A 9,417-nucleotide genomic window follows, 5' to 3' on the forward strand; every position below is an offset into this window, starting at 1 on the left:
AGATAACATAGTCAAAAGACTGAGCAATGAGTTTAATCAGTTGAGACTTTAGAAATATTAATCAATCAATCATCAGACTTATTTAGAAAAGCATACATGTTAAATAATAAGAACAAACCTTCATTTGCTTCTCTAAACGCTCTAAACCCCGTTTTGCTGCTTCGTTCTGGGTGTTTAACCTTATGCAAAACGTTAGGAGTATAGTAAAGACATCAAGAACTAGCATGCAGCACATGGATATGCTCAGCGGTAAGGATGGAGAGGAAATGTTTATTATAATACCAAATTGTTACATTAAGAAAAATCATAGTTGAAGTATATTAACTTAAAAACACAGCATGCGCTCTTCCAGTCACCCATCAATTGTTCCAATATTTTAGGATGTAGCGTCCAGATTCAAGAGTTAAGCTAATGTAATCCGGCGGATGCCAAATCAAAATTTTCAATAATAACACCTTGAAAGATACTTTTAAAATAGGCTTAATTGTTTAATTTGTTCCTATTTTTATTATTGTGTGTCAACTTGTTATTCACTTTTAAAAAAGTGTCAACTTAATTTGCATCAAATGTACATTAATCAAGTTCATTCTCTTAATTTTACATAAATACAATTAACTAGTGATGTAGAAAAAAGTATGCATTTTCTTCTTTTTCCTCACCCAAAAATAGTATATATAAAAAACTTATGTGTGAAATCGATAATCAACTTAAATAAAAATTCACGTAATCTTATAGTATTTTTAGTATAAATCTTTACAGATGAAAATACTATCGTAATAATTTTAGTTTTATTGTGTTTAAACTATTAGAACTAAATATTTAATTTGAATTTTATGTTTTCGGCCCTCTACTATATATTATGTATTTATGTATTATTGCATTTTAAAATGCTTGCAATTAAGTTTGTAAAGAACAAATATATGCTTAAACAATGTTTAATTTTATTGTCTTAACTATGATATTATGACTACAATAATATTATCTAATTTTTATCATTCACTACTTTAATCTTTATTTACATAAAATAAAAACAATTATTAAAAGTAAAACTCGCACATAATTACCTAATCCCATGTTACATAACGTTTTTCTTGTTCCATCTCTACACCTTCTTATAAAAAAGGAGGGACAACACGTATGTTTGATTTTAAAGGTACACAATGTGTTTTTGAATTAATAAGCACGCTTAACTATGGAGTTCTTATGAGTTAGGCTACCGAAAAGCAAATGCATTTGGCGATATGAGTAACCAAATCAATCCCTTTAAGCTATCCTTCAACCGTATAGTCTCATACCTATACAGTCTCCAGATCCCTCTCATTACGGTGTATGTTCGATTCGTCCATGTACCCCTTCCACCCGAAGCTGCCAGGAGCCGCTCCTTGTCTGTGCCCCCTGCACCATGCCTCTTGCACCGGCGTCACTCCCCGCCCTCGTCAGTGCCCGGATGTCACAGTTACACAAGGTACACAGTGTTTTTTGAAGCTATTAGCGGACAAACGATAGTAACGTACCATAAAAATTAATTAAATTAAGAATAAAATAAAGAATAAATTAAGAATATATTTCTCTCTCGATTAATATAGGGATTGATTTTCTTTAATCAGTTAACTATTTAATTTTTATCATCCACTACTTTGTTATTTATTTACGTACAATAAAAATAAACTTTAAGAAAAAAACAAACCCGCGTGTAGTCACTTGAACCTATAGTTGAAATAGTTTCTGTTTTTATAAATACTCGAGGACCATTCACAAAGGTAAGAAGAAGAATACTAACGAGTATTTCGCCATTAAGAGAGTGGATAAATAAGGTCCTTGAAGAGGTAAGTCATTCAATTTACAAAACAGATCTAATGTATTTCATTTAAGGATTTTTTTCATATGTATGTTTTCTTGCACTTTTTGAAAGTCAGGATTCATTCCAAATTGCTTCATAGGAATGTAATTAAATTGTGTGATTGGTAATATTCCTATTAAGAAACATGCTCTGGAAGTAAAACAAAGTTTCAAAGGTGTGGTTACTTTTTAGTTATAAGACTTCTCGTCACATATGTTTGATTTTAGAGCACTATGTTGAAGGTGATCTACTTACCATATTACAACAGTTACACAAGGTATACAATTTTTTTTGAAGTACTCTCATAAGATAGTGGACAAACGATAGTAACGTAAAAAAAATAAAGAATAAATTAAAAATATATTTCTCTCTTAATTTCCAATATAGGGATTGATTTTCCTTAATCCATTAACTATTTAATTTTTATCATCCACTACTTTATTATTTATTTACATACAATAAAAATAAACTTTAAGAAAAAACAAACCCGCGCGCGTAGTCACTCGAACCTACAGTTGAAATATTTTCTCTTTTTATGAATACTCGAGGAACATTCACAAAGGCAAGAAGAATACTAACGACTATTTCGCCATTGAGTGAATAAATAAGGTCCTTGAAGAGGTAAGTCATTCCATTCACAAAACAGATCTAATGTAGTTCATTTAATGATCTCGCACTTTTTGAAGGTCAGGATTCATTCCAAATTGCTTCATACAAATGTAATTAAATTGTGATTGCTAATATTCCTATTAAGAAACATGCTCTGGAAGTAAAACAAAGTTTTAAAAGTGTGGTTACTTTTTAGTTATAAGACTTCTCGTCATGTTTGATTTTAGAGCACTGTGTCAAAGGTTATCTACTCACCATATTACAACCGTTACAAAAGGTACATAATGTTTTTTTGAAGTTACTCTCATAAGATAGTGGACAAACGATAGTAACGTACAAAAAAAATAAGAATAAAATAAAGAATAAATTAAGAATAAATTAATAATATATTTCTTTCTTAATTTCTAAGATAGGGATTGATTTTCCTTAATCCATTAACTATTTAATTTTTATCATCCACTACTTTATTATTTATTTCATATGTGTTTTTTCGCACTTTTTGAAGGTCAGGATTCATTCCGAATTGTTTGGTACAAATGTAATTAAATTGTGTGATTGGTAACATTCCTATTAAGAAACATGTTCTGGAAGTAAAAAAAATGTTTCAAAAAGTGTGGTTCTTATTAGTTATAAGACTTCTCGTCACCTATGTTTGATTTTAAAGCATTGTGTCGAAGGTGATATATTCACCATATTACAACAGTTACACAAGGTACACAATGTTTTTTTGAAGTTATTTTCATAAGACAGTGGACAAACCATAGTAACGTACAAAAAAATAAAATAAGAATAAAATAAAGAATAAATTAATAATATATTTCTCTCTTAATTTCCAGGGATTGATTTTCCTTAATCCATTAACTATTTAATTTTTATTATCGACTACTTTATTATTTATTTATGTACAATAAAAATAAACTTTAAGAAAAAACAAACCCGCGCGTAGTCACTCGTTAGTTTATCTTTTTATGAATACTCAAGACCATTCACAAAGGCAAGAAGAAGAATACTAACCACTCTTTCGCCATTAAGAGAGTGGATAAATAAGGTCCTTGAGGTAAGTCATTCAATTTACAAAACAGATATAATGTAGTTTATTTAATGATTTTTTCATATGTGTAGGACTCATTCCAAATTGCTTTATACCAAAGTAATTAAATTGTGTGATTGGTAATATTCCTATTAAGAGACATGCTCTGGAAGTAAAAAAGAAATTCAAAAGTGTATAAGACTTCTCGTCACCTATGTTTGATTGTAGAGCACGAAGATCACCATATTACAACAGTTACACAAGGTACACAATGTTTTTTTGAAGTTACTCTCGTAAGATAGCGGAAAAACGATAGTAACGTACAAAAAAAAATTAAGATATAATTATTATATAAATGGAGACAAATTGAAATTTATAATGGGTGGTGAAATAAGATGTAATTAAAATATAAATGGAGACAAATTAGGGACATGTGAAATGAAAATTGTTTTTATTATACTTTTATTTATCCAGACAAAATTGGATATTGAAATCACCTATGTTTGATTTTAGAGCACCCATTGGAGGTGATCAACACCCCATTGGAGGTGATCTGCTCACCATACCACAACAATTACACAAGGTACACTATTTTTGAAGTTACACTCCTAGTAGTATGAATCATCGACTCTTTATTTTTTTGTATGCTTTTGATTCCTTCTCAGCCTATCTTACTGTAAAATGGTCATATCTAATATAAATATGTTTATGAATTTTAATCTGGAGATCTTGGGAATTTTTGGTATTGACTATGTGGATGAATTGCAAAATACTAAGTTTTCCGAAGATTCTATTCACGACATTATGCATGATATGGTGAAAGCTTTACAGTAGGTTCAATAGTTCTAGTGTAGTCTATTTTCCTACATTTAGGTTTTATTATTCTTATCATATGCACTTGTGATATGATATATAGGCTTTTACATTCAAAAAGAATAATTCATTGCAATATCAAACCATCAAATATTCTACTAGATAAATATGAGTGCATAAAGATACATCTTGGTTTAGTTTTTCAAATCAGTTTGACCTAATTTAAAATAAAGTATGCACTTACTTTTTCCTTGATTATGTTATTTTGGATCAACTAAGGAGTTAAACAATATATCAAAAGCTCATTCTTCCTCTATATGTTTTTGAATCTCTATTATACTAAGTTTCTTTCGGTCCATCTTCCTTTTTTTCCTTTTCCTTTTGATTCTTGTAAACATGAAAGTTGTATAGAGTTTTACTCTAGGTTCCTTTTTCGTTCTTTTCAGTTTCAGAGATAAATAGTTAGTTTTTTCTTCAATAGGTTAGCCTAGTTCTTCAAGTTTTCTTTCTTCTCTTGACTCATGCCTTAGTCATTCTAGTTGGAGGTTTTTCTTTCTTTTGGGTGGTATATGTTGTAACTAGGCTATTTTCTCCTCGTCAGGTAGGTTATGGATTGTCATTGTTATATACAATTTATTTTGCAGTTTTCTCAATATCTGAGTTTTTACTTTATATATTTATATATTTCAAATTGAGTTTTAATATATATATATATATGTACAAATATTAAAAAAAGCAAAATGATATAAATCCTTTTGAGTGACTTTGGAGTGAATACAAATGTTCATGAACTTGATGAGACAAAGGACATTGTGCTAGCTCTTTCAAGGATAGGGTGCAATCCCTCCGTGCCTAATTCAAATAATAAAATTAAAGTTAAGAATAAACAAGATATCAACCTTACCAAAAGTAAAAATAGAAGAACATTACACACAAGATAGCAGACAAACGATAATAGCATACAAAAAAAATAAAAGAAATAAATAAAATAATAAATAAAATAAGAATAAAATAAAATTGAAATTTATAATGAGAGGTGAAGTACCATGTAATATTATATAAAAGGAGACAAATTAGGGACCTATGAAATGAAAAATATTTTTATTAAATTTTTATTTATCCGGACAAAATTGGGTGTTGAAAAGATTACCCATGTTTTATTTTAGAGCACTACATTCGAGGTCATATTACAACAGTTACACAAGGTATATAATGTTTTTAGTGTTTTTTGAAGTTACTCTCCTAAGAGTATGAGTCATCAACTCTTTCTTGTTTGCATACTTTTGATTCCTTCTCACCCCATCTTGCTCTAAAATATTCATATAGAATATAAATATGCTTATGATTTTTAATTTGGAGATCTTGAGAATTTTTGGTATTGACTATGTGGATGAATCGTAGGATAGTAAGTTTTCCAATGACTCTATTCACGACATTAAGTATGACATTGTGGAAGCTTTATAGTTGGTTCAGCTGTTCTAGTTTAGTCTGTTTTTCTACTTTTATGTTTTATTATTCTTGTCATATGCACTTGTGATGTTATATACAGGTTTTTACATTCAAAATGAATAATTCATTGCAATATCAAACCATCAAATATTCTTACTTTGAAATGAAGTGTGCACTTACTCTTTCCTTAATTGTTGTAGTTATGTGATTTTGGATCAGCGAGGGTATTAAAAAATATATAAAAAGTTCATTCTTCCTCTATATGTTTTCAAATCATTACTATACTAAGTTTTTTTGGTTGGATCTTCCTTTTATCCTTTTTCTTTTGTTTCTTATAAATAAGATAGTTGTATAGAGTTTTACTCTGATCCTTCTAGATCGGTTTTGTTCTTTTGTTAGATAGTTCAGTCTTTCTTCCGTATATGATCTAACTATACTCTTTTTTCATGTTTTTCTCATTAGGTCATGGATAGTCATTGTTATATACAATGGTTTTGTTTGGACTTCCCACTGAGCTTTTACTTCATATATTTATATATTTTGAATTATATTTTAATATATATAGGTATAAATATTTAAAAAAGCAAAAAGATGTAAATCTTTTTTAGTGACTTTGGAGGGAATTCAAATGTTCATGACCTTGATGAGGGAAGGACATTGTGCAAGGGTGCAACCCCTTTGTGCCTAATACAAATAATAAAATTAAAATTAAGAATAAACAAAATATCAACCTTACCAAAAGTAAAAATAAAAGAAAATGACACACAAGATAACGGACAAACGATAATCTCGTACAAAAGAAAAATTAAAAAGAAATAAGAATAAAATAAAATTAAAATTTATAATGAGTGTTGAAATCATGTTTGATTTTAGAGCACTCCATCAGAGGTGATCTACTCACCATATTACAATAGTTACACAAGGCACACAATGTTTTTGAAGTTACTCTCCTAGTAGCATGAGTCATCGACTATTTGTGGTTTTCATGCTTTTGATTCCTTCTCACCCCATTTTACTCTAAAATGTTCATATCTAATATAAATATGCTTATGAATTTTAATTTGGTGATCTTTGGAATTTTTGGTATTGACTATGTGGATGAATTGTATGATAGTAAGTTTTTCGAAGACTCTATTAACGACATTGCGTATGACATGGTGAAAGCTTTAAGGTAGGTTCAACAGTTCTAGTTTAGTCTGTTTTCCTACTTTTAGGTTTTATTATTCTTCTCATATGTACTTGTGATATGATATACAGGTTTTTACATGTTTTTACATTCCAAAGGAATAATTCATTGCAATATTAAACCATCAAATATTCTAGTAGATAAAGATGGGTACGCAAAGGTACATGATTGCTTAGTTTAGCTTTTCAAATCAGTTTGACCTAATTTTAAAAGAAGTATGCACTTACTTTTTCATTGATTGTTGTAGTTATGTGATTAGTTTCAGAGTTAGATAATTAGTTCTTTCTTCAGTAGGTTAGTCTAGTTCTTCAAGTTTTCTTTCTTCTCTCGACTTATACCTTGGTCATTCTAGTGAGAGATTTTTCTTTCTTTGGATTGTCATTGTTATATACAATTTATTTTGCGGTTTTGTTTTTCGCTTCCCAATATCCGAGTTTTTATTTGACAAATTTATATATTTTGAATTTTTTAATATATATATAGGTATAAATATTAAAAAAAGCAAAAATATATAAATCCTTTTGAGTGACTTTGGAATAAATCCATGACACACAAGATAGCCGACAAAGGATAGTAGCGTACAAAATTTAAAATAAAATTGAAATTTATAATGAGTGGTGAAGTAGACAAATTAGGGACTTATGAAATGAAAATGGTTTTTATTAAATTTTTATTTATCCGGACAAAATTGGATGTTGAAAAAATCACCTATGTTTGATTTTAGAGCATTGCATCAGAGGTGATATGTTCACCATATTACAATCGTTACACAAGCTATACAATGTTTTTGAAATTACTCTCGTGGCAGTATGAGTCATCGACTCTTTATTGTTGGCATGTTTTTTATTCCTTCTCACTCATTTTTACTCTAGAATGTTCATATCTAATATAAACATGCTTATGATTTTAATTCATCTTGGGAAAACTTTAATATATTGTAATATCAAACTATCAAATATTTTACTAAAAAAATATTGAGGCATAAAGGTATTTGATTTATTTTTTTTAAATCAGTTTGACCTAATTTGAAATAAAGTGCACTTACTTTCTCTTTATGGTTGCAATTATGTGATTTTGGAGTAGTAAGGGAGTTAAAAAATATATCAAAATCTCATTCTTTCTCGCTATCTTATCAAATCTTTACTATACTAAATTTCTTTATTTTGATTTTTTTTTCCTTCCCCATTAGTTTCTATATAGAGTTTTACTTTTGGTTTTTCTAGGTTAGTCTAGTTCTGCAAGTTTTTTTTCTTCTCTGGATTTTGCTAAGATGGTGGAATTCTTTCTTATGCTTCAGACTTTGAAGAACAAAATGTTTGGCTTCTCTAGTAGGCATATGAAACTTGCCAGGTGAAAATTTTTCTTTTATCCTTTCTTCTTTCTAATTTGAAATTTCTTTTCATGCACCCGGAGGAGGTGAGGTAGCACTAGTTCTTTAAGGGTAAGGGTATATTTGGGGAAACAACTAAATTAAGTGCTTATTGAATAAGTATCATGTAAGTGTTTATCTATAGGTTGTTTCTATAATCAAAGAGAGAACAAGGTTAAACCATTTTCATATTTGTTTCAAACAGAGACTACAATCAATAGAGAATCGAGCCCCTACTCCTAGAAAACCTTCTCACGAATGATGCTTTGCAAGGTCAAATGATGTCATGCCTATGAACTTCAGCACAAATGATGAGACAATCCTTCTATATTATGTGGACTCAATCTATCAGGGGAAGTGCAATTGGATGATTGCGCTGAAGACCTACAGAGACAGAAGCACATTTTATAGAACTTACCTTTTGGCTGAGAAAATTGGATCTGTAATGATGTTTTTTAACCATTGAGCTTCACCTTTCTTGATAGAGTTCATTAGTCCCAGTATAATTAAACCGTGGTCAAATAAATGATAATTAAATAAACTGTTAATTTTCTTGTAATGTTCTAAATAATAGATGAACATAAATTTTTAACAGATCAAGTTAAATAAAATTTTAAATTAGCATAAAAATGTGACTAATAGTATTTTAGAAAATAGAGTACTAATAGTTAGAAGCTAAATAAATTATCACTGCATTTAAGTTTTAGATTGAACTGAAAATAAATCTATTGGAATTGGTTCAGTAATGAAGGATTGGGTAGTTTGTACAATATCAAGTTTTGTTCACTGTGAAAAGAGAACGAAAAGAATGAACAAATTATAAATATATCATTCTCTGGATTGGATTGTTTATTTCTTTCCCCATATTGTATTCAATTCAACTTGAAAGTACTAATATATGCATGATTACATATATTAAGATAAGTTGCTTCATGAAACAAGGGTTGCAAATGATGAGAGGAACCCACATGAACATAAATTTGAGGTCAGAGAGATTTAGACAATCCCTTTTAAAATGACTAGCAATGATAGAACCTAATTTCTGTTGCCACTCATTTAAATTGTAGCACATTTTATTCTTTTACCTAACTAGACAATAAAGAATAAAGAGAAAAGCTTAC

Source organism: Vigna angularis, chromosome 6 (genome assembly GCF_016808095.1).
Source record: "Vigna angularis cultivar LongXiaoDou No.4 chromosome 6, ASM1680809v1, whole genome shotgun sequence".
NCBI classification, from domain to species: domain Eukaryota; kingdom Viridiplantae; phylum Streptophyta; class Magnoliopsida; order Fabales; family Fabaceae; genus Vigna; species Vigna angularis.